Source organism: Euphorbia lathyris, chromosome 7 (assembly GCF_963576675.1).
Source record: "Euphorbia lathyris chromosome 7, ddEupLath1.1, whole genome shotgun sequence".
In the NCBI taxonomy this organism is placed as follows: Eukaryota; Viridiplantae; Streptophyta; class Magnoliopsida; order Malpighiales; family Euphorbiaceae; genus Euphorbia; species Euphorbia lathyris.
In genome coordinates this window covers 34,194,961-34,215,168 of record NC_088916.1, presented here as the reverse complement: position 1 = coordinate 34,215,168, position 20,208 = coordinate 34,194,961, and positions in this window count along the sequence as shown.

Below are 20,208 nucleotides of genomic sequence, written 5' to 3'. Positions count from 1 at the left end.
AACATTTGTCCCCAAAATAGTTTTGTCTAATAATAACTAATATAACCCAAATAGCCCAAAAACTATATATATATATATATACATAATGTAGTTTAAATGACTTTAAAGAAAATATATATACATATACTTAAATTAGATCAAATTAATGAAAAATAATACATAAACATCCTAAATAACTATATGTACCAAATATCTAAAAATAGTTTGAAAATATATATTACATAAATATACATATATATATATAAAGGATCAAAAGCTTAAAAGTTAAGAAAAAGGGATCAAAACAGCATTTTTTACATTTTGGCAGATTTACCGACGGACATCAATCAGTGACAGAAATGGTAAATTACAGCAGCACTCCAATTATTTCCAGATTTATTCAAAAGCTTTAAATTAAGTCTAATTCAATCGTTTTGGATTTCCGAACTACCAAAAATGGATCATAGTCTATAACGGAAGTTCCTAAAACGACGTTTTTATTTTAAAACGTTATTCGGAAATATCCTTTTTTTAAACACTTATAATTATAACATCTTTTAATACCCGAACTACCTTTTTATCGGATCACGGTCCGTATTGGGATATCAAAACGAGGTTTTTTTATTTTAAAATAAAACCAAATTTTATTCAACCCGAAATGGAAATTAAATAAATACACCAATTTAAATAAAAAGTGATAAAATAAATGAACAACTAAGTAAATAAAAACTATAAAAATAAATAAAGGAAAGAAATAAATTAAATAAAAATAAAAACGAGTCTAGTCCTCGGATAATACCTTAAGTTCGGTATTGACGGTTGACGTCGGTTGATTCCACGAATCGTGCTTCCCGTTGTTTTTGGTAAAATTTTAACTCTTAGGAGATTTGAAATTTTTAGGAAAAAAAATGTTTTTTCCCAAAAAATCAATTTTCTCTCTCTAAAAATGTTTAGAGTGAGAAAATCTTTCCCAAAAAGCCTCCCTCTCTCTCAAATGCATGGGGATCCGTGCCTTTTTATAGGCATTGGATCCCCGGACGGAATGCGCGACGCCCGAGCAAGATCGGGCGTCGCCCAACCTCTGTTGGGCTATCGCCCAACATTGTTGGGCGAGCGCCCAACAATCGTTGGGCGCGCGCCCAACCGACGTTGGGCGCTCGCCCAACGATCGTTGGGCGCTTGCCCAACGGCTGCCGGGCGCGCTCGCCCGACGCCTGCCGGGGCGCGTCTCGCGTCGTCGGGCGCACACGCCCCGTGACTATCGAGCGCGCGCTCCGCGCCACCGGGCTCGTGCGTCCAACGGACGTCGAGCGCGCGCCACTCGCAGTCGGACGCGTGCATCCAGCGGACGTCGGGCGCGCGCCTCGTGCTGTCGAGCGGGCATTCGACCATCGTTGGACGCGCGTCAGCTGCCGCTAGGCGCTCGCACCGCGCCGCTGAGCACTCGCGAGCCGCCCAATCGACGACCGCGCACCATCGCAACTTCTCCTTCCTTATTATATATTATTTTTTTGTTTTTAAAACTTCCGGAATCAACCGTTTCAACCGTCTTGTTTACAGGTTTTCGTCACAGGTCCTCCGACTCGGTGTCTACAGTTGCCCCTACTTTCCTATTTTGACAGTGATGTGTGTGTTTTGAAAACGTTTTTTGCTAACGCAACACATGCAATGTAAAACATATAAAAGTAAAAGACACGTAAAGAGTAGGAGGAAGAATACCTGACCTTCGCGCTGCGCGTTCGGGCGTCGTTCTCGATTCTTTCCGTCCTTGCCTCTGAATCGGCTGCCGGCGGATGCTCTTCTTACGGACCCTAGCGTACGTTGACTGTGGGTAAAATTGGCTCGAAAGCAACCTCGGTCGTGGACCGTAAGTAAGATGGCTAAAAAGCTACCTCGGTCGTGAACCGTAGGTAAGATGGCTAAAAAGCTACCTCGGTCGTGAACCGTAGGTAAGATGGCTAAAAAGCTACCTCGGTCGTGAACCGTAGGTAAGATGGCTAAAAAGCTACCTCGGTCGTGAACCGTAGGTAAGATGGCTAAAAAGCTATCTCGGTCGTGAACCGTAGGTAAGATGGCTAAAAAGCTACCTCGGTCGTGAACCGTAGGTAAGATGGCTAAAAAGCTACCTCGGTCGTGAACCGTAGGTAAGATGGCTAAAAACCTACCTCGATCGTGGACCGTAAAAAAAGCTACCTCGGTCGTGAACCGTAGATAAGATGGCTAAAAAGCTACCTCGGTCGTGAACCGTAGGTAAGATGGCTAAAAAGCTACCTCAGTCGTGAACCGTAGGTAAGGTGGCTCAAGGGCAAAAAGGTTCTTTCTAACGATTCTGAATTCTTTTAAAACACCGTTGTCTGTATTTTCTCACTAGAGCTAGTGTCCTGGCGGTTCGAATGGTTTGGTAGGAATTTCTTTTTGGTTCGGAATGATTCACATTGTCGATTATTTTTCTATTGACTGTCGTCTGTATTTTGACTGGTGCCACTGTTCTATAAAAATTGGATATCGTCGGGAGTTCTTATCTTGACAGTATTGGCCACTGTCTGGGAGAAGCGCAGGCTGAAACGGACTGCAAATCGGAGGTCTGTGCGCCTGGTAATCAATTATTTACTTTTTACCTTTATGTCACATCGTACTTTTTTCGCTATTTACGGGAATGCCATTCCTCTTTCCTATATAAGGTGGTGGGGTTCCATTTCAACCCTACACCCTCTCTTTCTTCTCTCTCTTTCTAGATTTTGATTTGGATTATTCTCGGGATGGATTTGGATGAATGCGATGGCACGAAAAGCATGGAGGAGGTTTACGTGAACCTTGCTAGAGTGGACCCTTTCCACGACCCTACGACGCAACTGAGCCGGACACGCTGTAACGAGGTAAGTACTTTCTCACTTTTTCGTTATTTGGTTCAAATTCTAGGCTTTAGTATCCTTATACGAACATGATTTGCATGCTAACCTTTAGATTGCCTTAGAGGACTCTAGTTAGAAAATATGAATTTCTTTACTTACAAGTAACACTTGTTTACTTTTGTGTAAGAATGTGCGCTATATGCATTGTGAATAGTAAAACTACGACTTTATGCATGCTAACAGTAAAAATAACATGAATAATGAACGTGAATAGTAAAAAACCGTGAATAGTGCACGTGGATAGCGAAAACGTGAATAGAGCACGTGAATAGTAAAAACCTAACTAATGCACGTGAATAGTAAAAACCTTAACTAATGCACATGAATAGTAAAAACCTAACTAATGCACGTGAATAGTAAAAACTTAACTAATGCACGCGAATAGTAAAAACTTGACCAATGCTCCTTGTCAGTGCGGACGAGAGTGGATTAAAGAATAAAGAATTAACTAAATCCTACATAAATGACCCTAAGGAGAGATTTTACAGAAAATTGGTCCAAATTGACCAGACGTCTCTAGGTTAGATTCTGACTGAAAGAATAACTAGTCTTAACGTGTTTTCATCAAATGCAGGCTTAGGAACGCTTTGGCCTGCGGGCCCTATGCGAGAGGTGGGTTGACTCGACCCATACCTTCCACCTTTCTTTCGGGGAGATGACCATCTCGCCCCGAGATTTCTCTTTGCTGATAGGGCTGCGGGGGAGTAGCACTCTAGTTCCCTTCTACTTTGACATGATACGTCCGCGGGTCGACCGCGCTAGGCTAGCCGCTTTGATTGGGCCATGAGTTTACCCAGGTGCCAAATCCTCTCCAGCGAAGTTCATTTCTACCGCGAGCCTCTTGAGTCGCAGAGATTTTTGTGAGACGGATGACGCTGACTTGGCTGTCCGTAGCTTCCTAGTGTACACTTTGAGTGAGACGATTTTCCGCACCAAGAGCGGGAAGGTACATGCTGGTCTTATTCAGGCTTTTAGCGATTTGGATGCGGCGGCGTCTTATGATTGGGCGGGGGCGGGCCTAGCCTTCCTATATAAGTTTTTGGATTTGACTTGCCAGAAGCGCAAGGACTTCGGTGGTTACACTTTCGCTCTTCTGGTATGTGTGCACCCTCGACTCGTCCTTTCTATCTTCTTCATGTTTTCCGTTCGTAACTTTTGTTTTTTACAAGCAGGTTTGGGCGTACGAGAGGCGGATTCTTCCTAGCCAGTCTCGGCATCGGTCACGAGTACCGAGGCTCCCTCTCATGACTCGGTGGAGAGAGTTCGATTTAGGCACAGAGAAGAGACGGACGGTGGCGCGGCTCCTAGACTGGATTGACTCGCGGACCTTGGGACAAGTAGATATCTTCTAGTCGTGCTAGATTCTTGTTTGATTGGATCTGACTTTTTCTTTGTGTTTTTAGATCAAGTTTAGGTGGGACGACCTTAACTTCGGTCCCGACTATGCGTACGTGACTTTGATCCAGGAGCAGCAGTGCGTGCTCACCGGCCCTTGCGTGCGGGCCTGGTACTTAGGCGACCGGGGCATCACCGGGATTAGAGCGTCGCACTGGTCCCCGGGCCAGATCCCTGTTTCCATGTTCGCGGTGCGGACCATGCCCTTGTCGGTTATCCGTCAGGACTTGACCCGTCGGTTCGTGGGTAGAGAGGTGTGGGTTCACGCCGGGGGCCGTGATCTTTACCTATCGACTTTGTTGAGCGTGAGGGATGCCCCAGCGGTGGCGATGGATGTGGATCCCGTGGCAGACGTGTTTTCGCGGGAGGCTGTCGCGGCAGTCTTCGGTCAGGAGGAGGTCCTGGTGAGTGGTTCAGCCTATTTATCTTTATTCACGAGATAGCTAGCGGTATTTATTGTGTTTTCATTTGCAGGAGGGGTCCTGGAGGAGTGCTCATTTGTCAGACTTCTTCGATGGCGCTCGGGCTCAGACATCTGCGAGCGAGCCCCCCTACTATATCGGCGAGTCCTCCAGCGCTGCCCGACCGAAGAGATCCTCTTTGGGTGTGCCCGTTTCGGACTACGGGAGAGATTTCGCGACCCTTTGTTATGATGAGTCCGGGGTAGCCTATGCGGGTGTCGAGATGGCTCCTCCCGTCTTCACATCGAGGGTACCATTTGACCCTTCTGACGCTTCTCAGACTACAAGAGAGACTTGTACTGACTACGTGGGGCTGTCCGATTATCTCAGAGACCGCCTCAGCTTGCGCTGTGCCGACCACCTGGTATGTATCCTTGCCTTATTTTAGTGTAGTGGAATGCATGCATGTATGTATGATTTCTGTTCTTGCCTATGCTGCTTTTTTTTCACATCTGTTTTTCTTCTTTTTTTGTTCCTTTTTTAGAGCGATCTTCACGCCCATGAGCGGAGACGGAGTGAGTCGGTGCGGGAGGCCGATGCCAGGGTTGGCCAGGTGTACCAAGAGCGGAACGACCACTGGTCGAAGGTGATGCGGAGGGAGACTGAGGGTCGCCTTGCTGTCGAGGAGAGAGCACGAGTCGCCGAGGAGAGACTCCGAGTTGCCGAGGAGGCCTTATCTGCAGAGCGGGCGTCACGCTTGAGGGATTTTGAGGACTACTGGGATATCCCTCCTTATTAGGCTTTATGGCTTTGTAGTAGTTTTTTATTAGGATTACCCCGATGTATATCTGATGTATAGGGAGCGGGGTGGATAGCATGTAGGCTTTTTATTGTGAAAAGTAAGGTAGGAAATGTATAACTCATGATTCATATTACCATGCATTTAGTAGATTATGATGATTCCAATCATTCTCGTCAAATATATTCATGCCTTTATTTATTTATAAACAACAGAAATACTTAGCCTCTTATACATTGTTTTTGTAATTGCTCAAGTTATAACTACTGTTACCAGGACCCGCCTTTCGGTTTTCGGATCCCGGCGATTTTTCTCCTCTCCTTTTACTATCCCGGAATTTTCAAATGAGTGCCCTTTCGGGTTTTCACCCACTGGGATGTCCCTTATTGTTGCATAGGCCGCCCTTTACAGGTTTTCAACCTATCATGAATTTTTCTTTCTTTTTTTTTTACGAAAAGTATTTCTTAAGCCTATCCAGGTTGGTAGGTTCGGAGAATTCCATGCCGTCCATAGTAGTTAACTTCACCGCTCCTTTGCTTAGTATCTTCTTCACGAAGAATGGCCCTTCCCAGTTAGGCTTAAACTTGCCCCTAGGGTCGGTGTGCGTCACACGGATCTGTTTCAGCACCATGTCCCCCTCTTTGATAGGGCTGGCCTTGACCTTTTTGTTGAAGGCTCGGGCCATCCTTCTCTGATATAGCTGCACATGGTAAAGGGCTTCCATCCTTTTCTCGTCAACCAAAGCCAACTGCTCATATCGCTTCTTCACCCATTCCGTCTCGGGAATCTCTGCTTCCACTGCGATTCTCAACGATCGCTTTTCGATCTCAATCGGCAGGACTGCTTCTGCCCCATACACTAAGGAGAACGGCGTTGCCCCCGATGACATCCTAACCGTCGTGCGATAAGCCCATAACGCGAGTGGGAGCTGCTCGTGCCAATTCCGATGTGATTCCACCGTTTTTATGAGAATTCTCTTAAGGTTCTTATTAGCTGCTTCTACTGCGCCATTAGCTTGCGGACGATACGGAGAAGACCTGTGATGTTCAATACCATGTTCTCGGAAGAGACCTCTCACTTCTCCTTGAAACTGGACCCCATTATCTGTGATTATGTGATGAGGCACTCCGCATCTGGTGATTAAGTGTTTTTCGATAAACTTCCTCATCTGTTTAGACCCCAACTTGCCAAACGACTCTGCCTCTACCCACTTGCTGAAGTAATCAATGGCGACTGCAATAAATTTGTGCCCATTCGAAGCATTAGGCCTCACCTCCCTGATGATATCAATGCCCCAAGCCGCAAATGGCCAAATAGGTGCCAACACATGCAATTCCATGGCCGGTAGATGACTATAATCCCCGTGGATTTGACAATCGTGACATTTCTTCGCATATTCGTTATAATCTCTTTCCATGGTGAGCCAGTAGAAGCCTTGCCTTATGATTTTCTTTGCTAAAACCGCCCCCCCCATATGGGCCCCACAAATTCTCGAGTGTACCGATTCCATTGCCTCGCGGGCTTCTCCCGCATCCAAGCATCTCAGTTGTAACCCATCGATGTGCCTTTTGTAAAGCAAGTCGTTGTGGATGACGAACTGCTGAGCTAACCTTCTAATCACAGCTTGATCCCTAAGTTCTGACTCTGTCGGGTATGTTCCACTTTTCATAAAGTTCACGATATCGAAATACCACGGCTTTTCATCTGCCCCTAACAGCATTACGTCTTCGTAGCATGGTTTGTGAGATCTCCTCAATACCAACGGTTTCGAGGCAAGGTTCTGGGGGTTGTCCCAAACTGACACTAAAATGGCCAAAGCGTCCGCAGCCTGGTTCTGTGCTCGAGGGATATGATAAAAACGACATTCCTTGAATCTTTGTGCCAACCCTTCTAGCTGGTCTAGGTATGGACGCAACCTTTCTTCCCTCACTTCCCAGTTTCCATGCGCTTGTTCGATAATCAGTTTTGAGTCGCCCCAAAATTCAACATATGATGCTCCCAGTGCTGCTAATGACTCCAACCTATAGATGCACGCTTCATATTCGGCCATATTATTAGTGAGAGGGAAGGATAGCTTCTTTGCCATCGGGATCCTTTCTCCCTCTGGTGAGATAAGTAATACCCCTACTCCGGCTCCATTCGAATTAACTGCTCCATCAAAGAACATTTTCCATGGTATAACTTCTATTGCGTTCAAGTGCTCATCCGGGAAATCATAGTTTATCTCTTCTTCTTCTGCGCTCAGGGGTTGGTTGGCCAGAAATTCTGCTACGGCCCTCCCCTTGATAACCTTCTTCGTTACGTATTCAATATCAAACTCGGACAAAAGCAACAACCATCGGGCTAGCTTCCCTGTTAGAGATGGAGTTCGGTACAGATACTTCACGGGGTCCATCCGGGAAATAATGATCACTTTGTAAGATTGAAAATAGTGCCGTAGTTTCTTTGTTAGCCATACTACTGCTACGCACGTCTTTTCGATCATGTTATACTTAAGCTCGTACTCCAGGAACTTCTTACTCAGATAATATACCGCGTGCTCCACGCCCGTGTCCCCTTCCTGGGCCAGCATTGCCCCAATGGATCGCTCCTCGATTGCCACATAGAGGAGCAGCGGTTTTCCCAGTTTAGGCGGTCTCAGAATTGGCGGATTAGACAAGTAATCCCGGACCTTCTCTAAGGCCTGCTGACACTTATCATTCCAAATCGTGGGTTGATCTTTCCGTAGCAACTTAAAGATCGGCTCGTAGATTGCAGTGAGTCTTGCTATGAACCGGCTGATATACTGAACCTGCCCCAGAAACCCTCTCACTTCTTTCTCATTCTTTGGTTCCGGCATTTCTCGTATGGCCTTCACTTTGTCGGGATCTACCTCAATTCCCTTGTTTCCGATTATATAGCCTAAGATTTTCCCCGATGAAACGCCGAAGAAGCACTTCTTCGGGTTTAACCTTAGTTTGAATTCTGCAATTCGGGCCAAAAACTTCTCGAGTGCAGCAAAATGCCCCTCTCTCGTCTCTGATTTGACCATCATGTCATCCACATAAACTTCTACCCCCTTGTGTATCATATCATGGAACAGTGCTGTAGCCATTCGCTGGTAAGTTGCCCCGGCATTCTTCAAACCAAACGGCATCACCCTGTAGCAGTATGTTCCCTACTCAGTTGTGAACGAGGTTTTTGCTTTGTGTTTCTCGGCCATTTGAACTTGCATGTAGCCCATGAAACCGTCCACATTCATGTGTAAGACGCTCGATGCTGCACTATCGATCAATACGTCAATATGAGGCAATGCGAACTCATCTTTCGGGCATGCTTTATTAAGATCTCTATAATCGATGCACATTCTCACTTTGCCGTCCTTCTTCGCGATGGGCACTACATTTGCGACCCAAGGGGGATAGTCGATTACTTCGATGAACCCTGCTTTTAACTGCTTCTTCACTTCTTCTCTGATCTTATCTGCCCATTCCGGTCTCATGCGTCGGAGTTTCTGTTTCACGGGCTTAGCATCGGGGTATGTTGGAATACGGTGAGTTACGATTGATTGATCGATTCCTGGCATGTCTTCGTACGTCCAAGCAAACACTATTTCGTATTTTTTAATTATTCTCTCAAATTCTTTCCTCTCTTCAATAGTTAATTCTTGAGCAATTTGTATAAGTTTAGGATTTTCATCCGTGCCAAGATTGAAAGTTGACATTTCTATTGTATTGATTTCAAATGTAGGCATGTTATATGAATGAGAATGCATGGAATGATCACGATCAACATCAAGCAAGTAAGCAAAATCGGAATTCATTTCATTGATAGTATTGGCGAGTACATCATCAGATTCGAATAAAGCAGTAATACAATTTTCATCGTCGAGGTCCTCGGGTTTCTCATGAACTTTGGAGCTACTGGGCTCATTTACCGCTCCTGTAGTTGCTTCAACAGTGATGATTTGCTCCTCGGCATTCAAGTCTAACATCATAATCTCCTCGGCAAAGCAATTTGCCTTTCCTTTGCCCCAGTCAGTAACATCATTGAAGATCTCAAAACCTGGCAGAATCTTTCCTTCGGTGCTAGTCCATGACTCGGGGTCCCTGAATAAACCTTTCCATGCCCTTCATTCACAAAATACTTCCTTAGGCCCACTTTTCCTTCACTACTTGCATTGGATTGACCTCCCTGTTCATATCCTAAACCCCTCCGGGTTTTCTGACTCATGAAGTCCGGAAATTCTAGCAGCCCTTGATGGTGTGCTCCCAAACCCATACCAGGGATGAAGCCTCCCTTCATCATCTTCACCACATCGGTGGTCATGCTAGACTCGTAAATTCCAGAAACTTGGAATCCGGAGAAAAGCTGAGGCTCAATTCCCAATGCCGCCACCGAGCTCAATTTTTCTGCTCTGATCGTCACTATCTCCTCCCCGAAGGGGAATTTGATCATTTGGTGGAGCATGGAGGGCACACCTCCTAACTTATGGAACCATGGGCGTCCCAACAATACAGCAAAGGTTACCGGGATATCCAGCACCGTGAACTTTGTTTCCTCCTCGTGCGGCCCCACTTTCAGCTTGGCCTTAAAAACTCCTTCGATGTGCCTACGGCTATCATCATAAGCCCTGATCACAGTTTTCGAGGCCGTCAGGTCCCCTCTTTCTACTCCCAACTTAGATAAGAGTTTCAGCGGGCAAACATTAATGGCCGATCCATCATCGACCATCACACAGCTAGTTTTCTTCCCGTTAATTTCAGCTCGGATGTATAAAGGCTTGTTGTGAGCCTTCCCCTCTTCTGGGAGATCCTCGTCAGTAAATGTGATTTCGGTTTTCTTCCGGGCCATAATCGCCCCTACCAACGCTGTCGGCTCGGTATCGGTAGAAATAACCAAATTCTGCAGCTCTTTCATCAGATTTTCACGATGGTATTTGGAATGGCATAGGACTTCCCACACCGTAGACTTAGCTTGTGTTTTCTTCAACTGCTCGAGGACTTGGTCATCTGGCTTGGGAGCCGATCCTTCCCCTATCTCAGTCTCAACCACAGGTGCCTTTCCCTCGGCCACTCGACCTGATCTTGTCATGACAGCAATTTCCGGTTCTTCATCAGATTCATCCCAAATATTGATAGGAATCCGCCGATTAACATCTTCCTCGTCCGAGGAACTTTCCCAAATGTCTACAATCATTAGATCAATAACGTGAGGAACGTTTGGATTCAAATAAAAAGGATCCACCGATCCATACAATGCCCAGCCTATTAGATCATCATAATCTCGGAGGGACACTCTACTCATTCTCCTTGCTGCCAGTGGAATAGCTCCTCTCTGTATGCATATAAGGTTCACCTTATCACTCATTGTTTCGTGACACTGCTCATACCGGTGCCTCCACCTCCTAGCATAATCCACGAATGGTTCCTCGGGGAATTGTCTGATCCTATCCAGATCCTCCAGGGATCCCGTCCATGGAACATACATCTCATATCTCGCCACAAAAGCATTCCTAAGAGGTATCCAATGACCCATTTCTTCTTTTGATAGGCCCTGGTGCCACAACAAGGCTTCTCCCATTAGGGTTTCCGGGAAATGTTCATGTAATTCACATTGCGGGAACCCGGCGTCATACATGTGGTTGCGGAATAACTTCGCATGCTCAACAGGATCCTGGTATCCACCATACCTAGGCATTGCCAATACTGCCTCAGGCGTTTCATAAGAGGGGGAGTCCGGGGTTTGATCCGCCAACATCTGTTGGAAATAGGGCTAAGGTATAGCAGCGGAAATATAAAAATTTTAGCCTACTTCCTTTTAACCATAGGATCCGTTAATCGTTATTTCATATAAAGAGGGATAAGAAGATATACCTTTCGATGATCAATCTACCGTTGCAAACGAAGTGCCCACAACTTCAAAGGAGATGTAAACTGTTTACCAATCTGCCCCTATTCGAAACAGACCTTCCAGACCTCCGAACAACAATCCCTTCGGTGGAAACGTAGAAAAATATGTCTAGAAGCTACTGTCCAAAAATTGCGACGATCCGACGGTTCAATCTCCGGAAATCCTCGAAATAGTGAACTGACCTGATGTAGGCGAAGAAAAACGAATTTCTCCCTTTTGATTGTTTTTCTTCTTTCGTGAACACGGTGAGGTTAAATTAGAATCAACCCTTATGAGATGTAACCAAAATAGATTACCTCTAATTAACCAACACAAGATCAAGGAGAAAGAGGGATGAATTAGATTAATCAATCGATGGAATGCCGAATGAATTCTTGTCCACGAACTTGGGGATGGGAATTCTTTTCTCTCTCTAACTAAGCAATTTCGAAAATCACTTGTAAGGGGGGAGGAATTAGTGTGTCGAAATTCATTAGGGTAGGGGTATATATATTAGGTTGTATCTAAACCAAGTTAGATAGGAATAGGTCACTTAATAGGAATCCAATTCAGAATAGGATTTCTAATTATTATCTTACTATATGTCTAATATAATTAGGATAATAATAAGTAACCTAGTTAGATAATAATAGGAGCATATTAATCTAATTAAAACTCCTACTTTAATTATCTCTTAATTAATTTAATTCATAATCCTAATCAAATTAGGATTAGTGGAATAAATTAATTCCTTCCCTAATCATATAAATTTCGACCCCCCTATCCATGTGGGCCTTACTGGGCTCAATTGGGCTTCCATCTATTAATCAGATCCATCTCTCTTTTGTTTCCAAGTCTTATGTGTGATCCATTAGGTCCTTACTACTTCTGGCCGTATGCAACTATTAAATTAATTTCTTCAAGAATTATATTTAATCCTTGCATAACGGAATGATGAACAGAGCATGTCATCGGCATGTCCGTAATCATTCCCCTAGAGTCCGTTAAGAAGACAGGTTGATTCTGCCGTTAACCCTTCCGTATTAGTTACGGTATAATACGATCCTTTATCAACTACATCCTTGAACTGAATCTTATGACTATGAGTAATGTCAAGTCACATATAGCGAGACGTTCATTTTACTTATTATTGGCCGAGTCAACTCAAAAGATAGGTTAAGTGAAATCCGAATTTCTACTCTTAAGCTATCACCTTGCAAGGGTTTAGAGTCGAGTCTTCCACAAGCGATCCTTGGATGTATCTCCCATTCATCGGGAGTGATAAATGTTCAATCCAATGTATAACTACCCTGACATTACCTCCTGTGACACCCAACCTTTGCAGTTCACACCCCAGAGTCATCTCTGTTAAGGATCGTGGGACCACGCGATCAAAGTCTCACATTCAGTAATTCAGGATGACCAATTAACATTCCTTTGAGTCTGAGGATTAGTTATACCTATTAATACCAATGAGATGAACAGGTGACAATGATGAATCTACCCATCCTGTTATCTCAAGTCGGATCCCCAATCCTAATGAACAACGTTTCACCGGATCTATGTAACTGTCCAGATATCTATATATGTGAAGCTTGTGAGATCAGCTTTCTGTCGGACAGAAGACATTGTTACATACAAGTCTCAACTGTGATATATCAATCCTAAATATATCACTTGACTTGGGATGGTTTTAAGTTTATTAGTTTATTATAAAGTTTTGTCTCACTTCATGCTTGTATGAACACTTTATAATCACTTTAAACAAACTTACGGATTTCCTTTTATTAGACTTTATTTAGTGCTTAAAAGGGATTGCCTTTATATAGTTATAAAACATATATCTCATTAAAACAAATGATATAAAGAACAATTCATTTACAATAAGTTTGTATCCTGCAACAATTGACTATAGGACACAAAACCCCAACATACTCCCACTTGGACTAAAGCCAATTGTTTCTAAAACGTATCCCAGTAGAAGTTAAATGACGATCATGTACTTTCTGGGTTAAAGGCTTTGTCAACGGATCTGCAACGTTGTCCTCTGTAGGTACTCTTTTTATTCTCACATCTCCTCTAGCCACAATCTCTCTAATGATGTGGTATCGCTTTAGGTAGTGTTTGGATGCATTATGAGACCGTGGTTCCTTTGCTTGCGCAATGGCTCCATTGTTATCACAGTACAGAGTAATGGGATTGACAATGTCAGGCACCACTCCTAGTTCTATAATGAACTTTCTAATCCAAACCGCTTCCTTTGCCGCTTCCGCAGCAGCGATGTACTCTGACTCGGTCGTAGAGAAAGCCACGCTTCCCTGCTTGGAACTCTTCCAACTGACCGCGCCCCCATTCAAGATAAACAGGTATCCTGATTGGGATTTAAAATCATTCTCATCTGTGAGATGACTAGCGTCTGAAAATCCTTCAATTTTCAGATCTCCTTCTCCGTACACTAGGAACATATCTTTTGTCCTTCTCAAGTACTTAAGAATGTTCTTGACGGTAATCCAATGCTCGTCTCCCGGATTCCCTTGGTAACGACTCGTTACTGATAACGCGAACGCTACGTCAGGTCTAGTGCATAGCATAGCATACATAATCGAACCGATCGCGCTGGCATACGGGACTACAGCCATGCGTCGTTTGTCATCATCAGTTTTAGGACGTTGATGATTGTTTAACTTCACTCCATGTACCATGGGTAAGTTACCTCGTTTCGATTCAAGCATGCTAAACCGATTTAGCACCTTTTCAATGTATGTAGCCTGTGAAAGACCAAGCAGTCTACGCGATCTATCTCTATAGATCTTTATACCAAGTATATAGGCTGCTTCACCAAGGTCTTTCATTGAGAAGTTACCACCAGATAACCAAACTTTTACCGATTGTAATAGAGCAATGTCATTTCCCATTAATAGTATATCGTCCACATATAGTATGAGAAATGCTATAGAGCTCCCACTTGCTTTCTTGTAAATGCAAGCTTCCTCGCAATTTTGTTTGAAACCAAATTGTTTTATGGTTTCGTCAAAACGCTTATTCCAGCTTCTAGATGCTTGCTTGAGTCCATAAATGGATCTCTGAAGTTTGCAAACTTTATTTGCATCCTTTGATATGAAACCTTCAGGTTGCATCATGTATACATCCTCAAGTAGGTTTCCGTTTAGGAAAGCTGTTTTCACATCCATTTGCCAAATCTCATAATCAAAATGAGCGGCAATTGCAAGCATGATTCTGATTGATTTGGACATAGCAACGGGAGAGAAGGTTTCGTCATAATCAACGCCTTGTTTTTGACGATATCCTTTCGCTACCAACCTAGCTTTGTAGGTGCTAACCTTTCCATCCATGTCAGTCTTCCTTTTGAAGATCCACCTGCACCCAATGGGTTTTATCCCCTTGGGTGGATCAACCAAAGTCCACACTTGGTTAGTATACATGGAATCCATTTCAGAATCAATGGCCTCAAGCCATGCTTTAGAATCTGGACTAGTAAGAGCCTCTTCGTAGTTTTCGGGTTCATCGTCTAACACGGGAACTTCGTCATCATCTCCCACTAGAAAACCACATCTAACTGGGAGTTCACGAACTCTTCGTGATCTACGAATAGGTGCCACTGGAGTCTCATCTAATGGGACTTCTTCGGGTACTTCAACCGCTTCTGTTGTTTCAGCCGGTGTCTCTTCCTCTTGAACTTCGTCGAGTTCAATCACGCTTCCCTTTTGTGTTTCTTCGAGAAACTCTTTCTCTAAGAAGGTTGCGTATCTGGATACTATTACTTTCTGATCATCTGGATGATAGAAGTAATACCTACGGTCTCTTTGGGATATCCAATGAAGAAACATTTATCAGATTTAGAATCTAATTTGTCGGACGCAATGCGTTTGACATATGCCGAACAACCCCATACTCTTATAAATGAGAACACAGGTTTCCTACCAACGAACAATTCATACGGTGTGGAACTAGCAGATTTAGTTGGTAATCGATTTAGGGTGAAGAGGGCAGTTTCTAAGGCATAGCCCCAGAACATCTTTGGAAGTAAGGCCATGCTCATCATGGACCGTACCATATCTAATAGGGTACGGTTTCTCCTCTCGGATACACCATTGTGTTGTGGTGTATATGGAGGTGTCCATTGCGAGCATATCCCACATTCAGTTAGATAATTCAGAAAATTATCAGAAAGATATTCGCCACCTCGATCAGATCGAAGCGTCTTTATTTTCTTTCCTAATTGATTTTCTACTTCATTCTTGAAGCATTTGAACTTGTCAAAGGCTTCTGATTTGTGCCTCATCAAGTAGATATAACCATAGCGAGTATGGTCATCTATGAAGCTAATGAAGTATCTGAATCCTCCTCTTGCTTGGGCTAATATAGGACCACATACATCTGAATGAATGAGTCCTAGAGTGTCTGATACACGCTCACCTTTATTGCTAAAGGGTGTCTTTGTCATTTTACCTTTTAAACATGATTCGCATGTTTCCAATGATTCAGAATCGATTGGATCTATAAGCCCATCTGAATGTAGCTTTAGCATGTGTCTCTTGTTTATATGGCCTAAACGACAATGCCACAAGTAAGTTGAATTATCTAGCTTATGTCTTTTGGTATCAATTGCAAAAACATGAGTTTTATCATCTAACACATAAATCCCATTTTGTGATATTCCTGAGAAATAAAAGATCGAATCTTTATAAAAATTGCAACTATTGTTCTTTATCGAAATATAGAACATACCAGATGTTTGGAGTATCGGCTTTTCCCTTCTGGAGGGTAGCTCGGTACAAAGAACAATTTCTCTTCCAATGCCCCATGTCACCATAATAGTGGCACTCTCCTTTGGGCTTCTTAACTTACTTTCCCTTGGACACATCTTTCTTACCTTTCTTGGGATGTTTAGGATTGGGAAAATTCCCTTTCCTTTTCTATGATCCCTCTATGACAATAGCCGGTATTGCCTTGTCTTTCTGAATATTGGGCTCAACTGACTTGAGCATATTTGCAAGCTCTTCAAGAGAGGTTTGCAAGTCATTCATCTGATAGTTCATGATGAACTATGAATAACTCTTTGGGAGGGATTGAAGAATTAAGTTTACACTTAGTTCGTTATCCATCACGAATCCAATACTAGAAAGTTTGGTAATATAACCAATCATCTTGACACAATGTGTCATGATTGATGTGCCCTCTTGCATCCTGCAACGATATAACCATTTGGATATCTCGTAGCGTTTGCACCTGGTTTGTTTCCCAAACAATTCCTTTAGGCGCATGATGATGGAACAGGCATAGTTGCCTTTATAATTCCGATGTCATCGATGCAAGTATGATGCATCCGGCATGATCGTCATCAGCCTTGTGCTTCTTGTAAGCATCGATTTCCTCGATTTGGAGCATCATTATTAGGGATAGGGGGTATCGATGTATCAAATACATACCCTATTTTATCGAACTTCAAAACAATTTTGAGGTTGCGATACCAGTCGGTGAAGTTTGAACTATTCAACTTATTATCGGTAAATGTATTTTGCAGATTGGTGTTAGTCATGATTTTAAGAGTGTTTCATTAAACTGAGAGTGAGAAAGAGTAAACGTATGTTATTCATTTGCTTTAAAGTATAACAATCTAAAATTATAGGCCTTTTAATTTATTTCAGATTGCTCCCACTATTTTGCCAAATTAATAACCCTCCATATTAATTCGAAGAATTTCACAAATCCTTTAGTGAGCTAGGATCCTAACTCCTGAGATTTCGCCTTAACTTTAGCCAACAAACTAGTCTCATTCATTAGGTAGATTCATTCAATCAATCACATCTCGAATGTGACTCCTAGGTTATTGGGTTACTAACCACATTAGTAACTAATATGTCATTCATATTAATCCCAACCATTTTGCCCATTAGTGTATGAACAACATGACTTTTGCCAACCAATTGTCATACTCTAATTTAAGTATTACCCCATATTCATGAAATAACTATTTTCGATAATCCAGGTGTTACCATAAGACCCCGAGCTTGACTTTTGCCAACAACCCAAAGGCCCCCAGTACTGCCGGCTGAATTATAATATTAGGGAGGGGCAACCGATTTTAATAACTTATTTATTTACTTAACTTTTTAATGAGGGATTTTTATTTAAGTCTCATAATCTAACTTAGTCTTGATTTGCTTTAGCATACATCAGACATACATTCACACATACATTGGCGTTATGGACATATCATCTAAATTATTCCGTCGAGCCAGAGACGGAATAAAAAGGGCAAACCTAAGGAAATACTAACTATTACATATTTCTCTTTAGGTCCTCCGTCTTCTCCATGGCGCCTTGAAATTACATATTAATTTCTGTACTACTAAAAGAAAACTTCAATTGAATTGAAGGGAATCAGATGAGAGGAGAAATTACAATAGATAGTAGAAAGGCAGGACGCGCAGGTCCTATTTCAAAAATACCAAAAGACTAAAAGAGGGTCCAAATATGTCCATAACTCCAAACATGCAAAGACTCAATTAAATAAATTTAATTGGTTGATTACATAACTGTCTTATGTAATATTTAGGTTAATCACATTAACTTATCAAATTAACTTTCATCCAATTTTACTTCTAATCGTTTTATATCTTTATATTAATTCTTAGATTAATATAACCATACAAAACGTTGATTATGCATGTCCCAATTATTTTGATTTCAATTCATTTAACGCTTTGATTTACAACTTGGTAAAAACAAACTTTTAAACGAATTTTCATTCGATAATCAAAACAGAAAACTATTAATTTCCGAAACATGTATATATATTTTATATTCAAAACTAATTTTAAACACATATATATCAGATTTTCAAAACGGTTGAAAAGCGATTTTCAGAAATAGGAAAAACTACAATAGATTTCCGTTTTATCTTTAGAATCAATAAAACTAATTTTATTAATCTAACCATAAAACTAATAGATTTTTGTTATAATGATTATCAACCGAAATAATTAGGAACATAAGCATAATCAGTTTTAATTAACAATTAATCAAAACTTTATTTATCTTTAGAATTAATCAATCAATACTATTTGTCAATTAATTCTAACCATAAATATTTATTCAATCCTATTGAAAACTTCTATATTTTCATATATGAAATAACGGATTTAACGATGGCTCTGATACCACTGTTGGAAATAGGGCTAAGGTATAGCAGCGGAAATATAAAAATTTTAGCCTACTTCCTTTTAACCATAGGATCCGTTAATCGTTATTTCATATAAAGAGGGATAAGAAGATATACCTTTCGATGATCAATCTACCGTTGCAAACGAAGTGCCCACAACTTCAAAGGAGATGTAAACTGTTTACCAATCTGCCCCTATTCGAAACAGACCTTCCAGACCTCCGAACAACAATCCCTTCGATGGAAACGTAGAAGAATATGTCTAGAAGCTACTGTCCAAAAATCGCGACGATCCGACGGTTCAATCTCCGGGAATCCTCGAAATAGTGAACTGACCTGATGTAGGCGAAGAAAAACGAATTTCTCCCTTTTGATTGTTTTTCTTCTTTCATGAACACGGTGAGGTTAAATTAGAATCAACCCTTATGAGATGTAACCAAAATAGATTACCTCTAATTAACCAACACAAGATCAAGGAGAAAGAGGGATGAATTAGATTAATCAATCGATGGAATGCCGAATGAATTCTTATCCACGAACTTGGGGATGAGAATTCTTTTCTCTCTCTCTAACTAAGCAATTTCGAAAATCACTTGTAAGGGGGGAGGAATTAGTGTGTCGAAATTCATTAGGGTAGGGGTATATATATTAGGTTGTATCTAAACCTAGTTAGATAGGAATAAGTCACTTAATAGGAATCCAATTCAGAATAGGATTTCTAATTATTATCTTACTATATGTCTAATATAATTAGGATAATAATAAGTAACCTAGTTAGATAATAATAGGAGCATATTAATCTAATTAAAACTCCTACTTTAATTATCTCTTAATTAATTTAATTCATAATCCTAATCAAATTAGGATTAGTGGAATAAATTAATTCCTTCCCTAATCATATAAATTTCGACCCCCCTATCCATGTGGGCCTTACTGGGCTCAATTGGGCTTCCATCTATTAATCAGATCCATCTCTCTTTTGTTTCCAAGTCTTATGTGTGATCCATTAGGTCCTTACTACTTCTGGCCGTATGCAACTATTAAATTAATTTCTTCAAGAATTATATTTAATCCTTGCATAACGGAATGATGAACAGAGCATGTTATCGGCATGTCCGTAATCATTCCCCCAGAGTCCGTTAAGAAGACAGGTTGATTCTGCCGTTAACCCTTCCGTATTAGTTACGGTATAATACGATCCTTTATCAACTACATCCTTGAACTGAATCTTATGACTATGAGTAATGTCAAGTCACATATAGCGAGACGTTCATTTTACTTGTTATTGGCCGAGTCAACTCAAAAGATAGGTTAAGTGAAATCCGAATTTCTACTCTTAAGCTATCACCTTGCAAGGGTTTAGAGTCGAGTCTTCCACAAGCGATCCTTGGATGTATCTCCCATTCATCGGGAGTGATAAATGCTCAATCCAATGTATAACTACCCTGACATTACCTCCTGTGACACCCAACCTTTGCAGTTCACACCCCAGAGTCATCTCTGTTAAGGATCGTGGGACCACGCGATCAAAGTCTCACATTCAGTAATTCAGGATGACCAATTAACATTCCTTTGAGTCTGAGGATTAGTTATACCTATTAATACCAATGATATGAACAGGTGACAAGGATGAATCTACCCATCATGTTATCTCAAGTCGGATCC